We start from the raw sequence: 6,134 nt of genomic DNA, 5'->3' as shown, positions 1-6,134 counted from the left end.
TCTTTCTATCTGTGTGCCTCTGCACAAGTCATTTAATCTCTCCAGAACTGTTTCTTCCTCTATAAAATGAGGAAGTTATATTCAATGTTTCTAAGAACCCTGATAACTCTAAATTTATATTCCTTTGGCCATGATGACAAGAAGCTAAAGACAAGGGCAAGACAGGATTCATGAGACTGGAAGTGCTTAGGCAAAACCACAAAGTACAGCTGCCTTGGGGAGAAGAGAAGGGAAGAAAGAAGGAGAAAAATTTGCAACACAAAGCTTTGCAAAGGTGAATGTGGCTCAGTGGATGGAGCAACAGCCCTGAAGTCATGGGGACCTGAGTTCAGATTTGACTTAAGACACTTAACACTTCCTAGTTGGGTGACTAAGTCACTTAACCCCAATTGCCTCAGGAAAAAAAAAAGGAAAATTATCTTTGCATGTATTTAGAAAAAATAAAAACTTAAAATAAATAAATAAATTTGCTTCTCTGTGAGTCCTGGTGCTGGGCCTGTCCTCCAGTATCTTCTCAAGGTCCTTCAGTAGAAAGGACTCCTTCCCTCCTTCCTCCTTCCCACTGTTCACCATGGCAATGAATGAGTCTACAAAGACCATGTAGCATCCTTCATTCCTTAGTTACTCCAAATAAAAGTTGATCAAACTAAAAATGATACAAAGAACACATCCTTGAGTTGTTGAGTATAGTTTTTATTTCTCCATCATTTGATCATCTTCATGGATCTCTGGCATTGCCCTTCATGAATTTTCTACATGTCATTCTTTGGTTGTGGAACCATGGACTGGACCCAGTACTCTTCTAAGAATCTAACTTTGAATTCTAATCCCTTTCCACTCCCATTTTCCTTGGGACTATTATTCACACCTCCCCACCCCCATCCTAATATTATCTGCAACCCAATAAGAATGTTCTCTATTTCATCATCATCCAGATCACTGATTAAAATATTGCATAATATTGGACCTAGGGCTGAGACCTGTGGGACATCAATATAAGTTCCTGTCCTTCCTACCTCTCAAATCCAGAATGATTCTAAATGGCTAATAATACCTGTCTGAATCTGATATGCCTATCAATACTAGTGTATGTGCTCAATTGTGATCATGTGTAGGCCCAATTTATTGATAGATATTTCATGATGGACAGAGTAAAACACTGTGATCAAGTCTATGATTGTTATATTTGCATAAAGTTTTAAGGTTCTGTTTTAGGCCATTGTTATGATTTTTGTTAAGAAAAGAAAAAGATTATTGTATCTACGAATGCTTAAATCTCTGAGTCTTCCTTACAAATATAAATATCCTTTAAAACTTATTCTCACAGTTATTTGAAAGATGAGAACATGGATTCAGAGATACAAGAATAGGAAAGTGCAAACCTAGTTATTCTTTTTTTTTCAAGTCATTGCACACCAACAAAGTACAAATAGCTTATATCTATTTTAATTTTTTTTTGGTTATTTTCTTTATAAAAACAAGTAGGGACCAGGTGATTAGCTCAAAACTCTCAGAATTATGTAACTTGGGAACCATGTTGGCAATAATGATTAGGTAAAAGAGTCACATTATTACTAAAATCCTTTTAGAAACTAATTTAAGCTAATATACAAATATGAAATTAGAGGCTCTTTTAGACAGAAATCAAACATGAAAGAACCACACAGAGCTTGAGAGCCAAGGTAAGAATATCTCCACTCTAAAAGTAATCATTCTCTGCAATTATGCAGCAAAAAACTCAAAGATACTTTATTTAGAAATAAAGGGAGGCAGAAAAAAGCCCATGCAGGAAATTTGTTTCATCAAGCTAATAAAACTGCTCCTATATTAGTCAGATCACAGAAACCCTTAAGGATTGACTGAAAAGAGTTTGCTAAAGAATCTCAGATTTAAGTACTTTGCTCCTAACATTTCCTCAGTAATAAGCTAATTCCCTATGAATTATGTCCAATGACCTTTGGGTTGATTTATATGAAATAATAATGTGTTGCAACTCTATAGCCTATTTGGAAGATAAATTTATAGAGGACTACAACTGTGAAGGAGAATTTGATCTTTGATTCTTATATAAAACCCTCCAATAGACTTTCTTTCACCCCATTACCTTGTTTAAAAAATTATTTAATGTTCTTTCCAAGGTTAACCCCTCTATATGTACTTTTTTTTTTTTTTTTTTTTGCTGAGGCAATTGGGGTTAAATGACTTACCCAATATCACACAGCTAGGAAGTATGGAATGTTAAGAGTCTGAAACCAGATTTTAACTCAAGTCCTCCTGATTTCAGGGCTGGTGCTCTATCCACTGCACCACCTAACCACACCTCTACATATACTTTTGATTCTTTCCCCTCCCATCTGCTGATATCAAGTCAAACTAATAAGCATTTATAACTCTGCTAAATCCCAAAAAAGGCAACCAGCTTGGATAGAGTGCTGGGCCAAGAGTCAGGAAGATTCATCTTCCTGAGTTCAAATTTAGTCTCAGACCTAGTTATGTGGCCCTAGATAAGCCACTTCACCCTATTTACCTAGATTTCTTCATCCATAAAATGGGCTGGAGAAAGAAATGGCAAACCTACTCCAGTATCTTTGCCAAGAAAATCCCTAATGGGATTGCAAAGAATTGGACTTCACTGAAAAATGACTGAACTAAAACTACAGGGAAGTAAAATTAACAAGCATTTACTAAGAACCTATTAGGTGTCAGATATTATATTAAGTGCTGGGGATATAAAGCAGGGCCAAAAATAGTTCCTACATTTATGGATCTCACAGTCTAATGGGAAAGGCAACATGCAAACAACTCTTTATATATAGGATAAATTGGAGATAATCAGCTCCAAGGGCCTAGCATTAAAGGGGGTTGGGAAAGGTTTCTGACAGAAAGTAGATTTTAGATGCAAATTCAAAGGCAAGAGATAAAGATGAGCAGGGGAAGCATTTCCAGGCACGGGGACAATTAGTAAACATCCAGTGTCAGGCAATAGATTGTTGTATATGTGGAATTATAAGAGTCAAAGTATCACAGAACTAGAGAATGTATAGAGACCCATAAGGTCTAGACTAGAAAGTTGAAGGGCGGGGGAGTGGAAAGAAGGTTTTTATGAAGTGTTTTAAAAATGAAACAGGATGTGTGTGTGTGTGTGTGTGTGTGTGTGTATGGGAATGGGAAGGTGACCTGGTCAGACCAGGACTTTATGAAACACAATCTCCAGGAGATTGCCCCCCATTATAATCCCTAGTCTCTCAATTTTTCCCTATATACTGGCTCCTTCCATACCATGTACAAACATTCTTATGCCTCTTCCATCCTTGAAAATTCCCTCTTTGTATTATCTCTCCTCCCTTCCTAGCTAAACGTCTTGAACAAGTTGTCTATAATTAAAGGCACTTCTATACTTCTCCTCCCTTGATTCTTAACACTGACTTCCAACCTCCTCATTCCACTGGAGCTGGTTTCCCCAAAGTCACCTTATTCCAGTCTCTGAGGCTCACAAGGTACCCTCTCCTCTGTGCTCTCACTCACCCCACCAACTTAATCAGTTGTTAAATTTTAGACTTTCTTTCTCCATATCTCTCAAATGTGTCTTTTTCTCTCCACTCATAAAGCCACCATTCCAATTCGGGTCCTCATCATCTCTATCCCAGGATATTGCAATAATCTTTTAATTAGTCTCCTCCCTCATCTCTCTCCAATCCAATCTATCCTCTGCAGAGTTACAAAAGTGGTTCCCCTAATGTGGTGTGACCATGTCCACCCAGGGTCACACAGGATTAGAGGAAGAATTTGAACTCAGGTCTTTTTGGCTCTAAAGTCAATTCTTTAACCATTTGCTACAATGCCTCTAATCCATATAAATTCTTCCCTCTCCCCCCACTCCAAAAAAAAGGGAGAATGGGAAAAGCAGTGTAGAGGGCTGGAACTCCGAAAAGGTGTATTTTAATCTAAGACAGCAGACCACTTAAGGCTAATTACCTATTCAAGGTGTGATAATGGTTCTATAAACATATGGTGATGTCATGGCTCTCCTCATGATTGGTGCTTGCTGAATGTGTTGTGATGAGGTAATCAGAGGCAAGGATTGGAGAGCAGTGGAAAGGGTCAGAGCCTCTCTGACACAGCATACTGAGGAGAGAGGACTTCAGGCTCCAGACTCCAGAGTCCAGCAATCATCTTTGGCAAGCCATGTGGCAGCTTGCCTGCCTCCTCCACTTCTCCCCCTAAAGGCCAAGGACTTTGACTGATCCTGAGGCCCTACAGAGAGCTAGCTCGGACAGTATAAAGCAATGGGAGAGATTGATAAAGGAAAGCCTGCATACAAAATTATCCTTTGCACATTATGAAGAGAGCAACACTCTGTTAGTATACATAAAGTATTGTTATTATTACATGTTCAAAGTATTTTTCACATTATGGCTATAATGATAGGGTTCTTAAAGACCACTGCCCAGGAAACATGTTACTAGATCACAATGTTGATGCTAAATCTCCAAAGATAACCTCAGCAAGTGGGTGGAGATGGTAACATCCCAGGGCAGGTATGATCAGATTCAGAGAATGTCAGCCATCTTGACTCTGCAATAAACTGAGAACTGAGATTATCCTGGAGGCCCAAAACAGGATCTTTCTTATTGAGAGACTCAATGGGAGCAGAGAAGCTTTGATATAAAAGGATAAAATGATTTGATACTTCCCATTAAAGGAAATTGATATGAAACAGTTTTCTTCAGTGATGGTGCTATTAGTCAAAACCACATGGATTTAGAAAGACAAAGGCCAGAATGAAGACAGTTTTTCTGTGGGTTGATGAAAGGAATGAAAGAAGAGGATGTCTTCACAACAGAAAAACTGACACTCAAAGAGAAAGGAATCAGAAGCAAATGTAAGACTTTTAGAAATCCAGCACTGAGCCTGGAATCAGGAAGATCTGAGTTGAAATCCAACCTCAGAAGCTTACTAGGTGTGTGTGATCTTGAGCAAGTTACTTAATCACTGTCTCCTCAATTTCCCCATCTGTAAAAGGAGGATAGCATCTATCTCCCTGGATTATTGTAAAAATCAAATAAGATATTTGTAAAATACTTAGTATTCTCCCCACCTTTACTCTAGCATATTTGAGCAAGAAATAGGATTGAGGGCTAAGTTCTCTATACACTGTTTCAACCAAGCAAATCTTCAAATAAAAACTCTTCTTTGCTTTTGTGATTTATTGTGTTTCATTTTCTATTTATCTTAGTTACCAAGGGAAGATCCTCTTGAAAATTTCTATTTTATTTCTGCCAAATTAAGGAGAACGTCTCCACATCTAGGCTAAGAAAGTTGGGAAATTAGGGGACTCCAAGAGAACAAGTATGATGGTAGCAGTCATTGTCTCAAATTTCCAGGACAGAAACTTCCTCCAGTAAACTCACAGTAATTACTGTCTGGACCAGTTATTTGGCACTTAACTAATTACAGCTTTGTGACATATGAATATTATCTTGTTCTGTCAATCTAGTTTTTGAAATGTCTTAGTCTTATCCTCCCAATTAAACTACAAGCTTCTTGAGGGAGCTCCCCATTTCCTATTAGCTACACTAGTTTTGGACTTCTCTAGATCTCTCTATTATGACTTCCTTCCCTAGGAAAGTTATCATTAAGAAACCTCATTATGCTGCAAGATTTAATCTATCTGGTACTTACATCTCATTAATACCCTCTATCCCCTGACTGGACCTTTTAACTAGAGGGCAGAGCCATAGCTTCCAGGGCCTCTATTTAAGGAGGAGGCATGACCACATTTTTTTCCTTGCCATTTTCCATCAATTTTAAGACTTTTGGATTTCTTTGGAATTCCATTGTTTCTTCCACTTCCCCACCTCTCTTACCCCTCCAACCAGTACCTTTTCCTTCCCCACTTTCTCCACTTCTCAGCTTCCTTTTTTTATAAGTTGTCTTCCCCTATTAGATTGGGGCAGGAATGATTGTTTTTATTTGTATTTGTAAACCCAGAGCTTAGAAGAGTTTTTGGTACATAGTGGGCAGGGCATAAATATTTATTGACTGACTGAGGATAAGAAATGTGCACAATTTAAAAAAAAACTTTATGACACCTAACACAATCCTGAGCATATTATAGGGACTTAATAAATATT

Source organism: Sarcophilus harrisii, chromosome 2 (assembly GCF_902635505.1).
Source record: "Sarcophilus harrisii chromosome 2, mSarHar1.11, whole genome shotgun sequence".
In the NCBI taxonomy this organism is placed as follows: Eukaryota; Metazoa; Chordata; class Mammalia; order Dasyuromorphia; family Dasyuridae; genus Sarcophilus; species Sarcophilus harrisii.
This window is presented reverse-complemented; position numbering follows the sequence as displayed.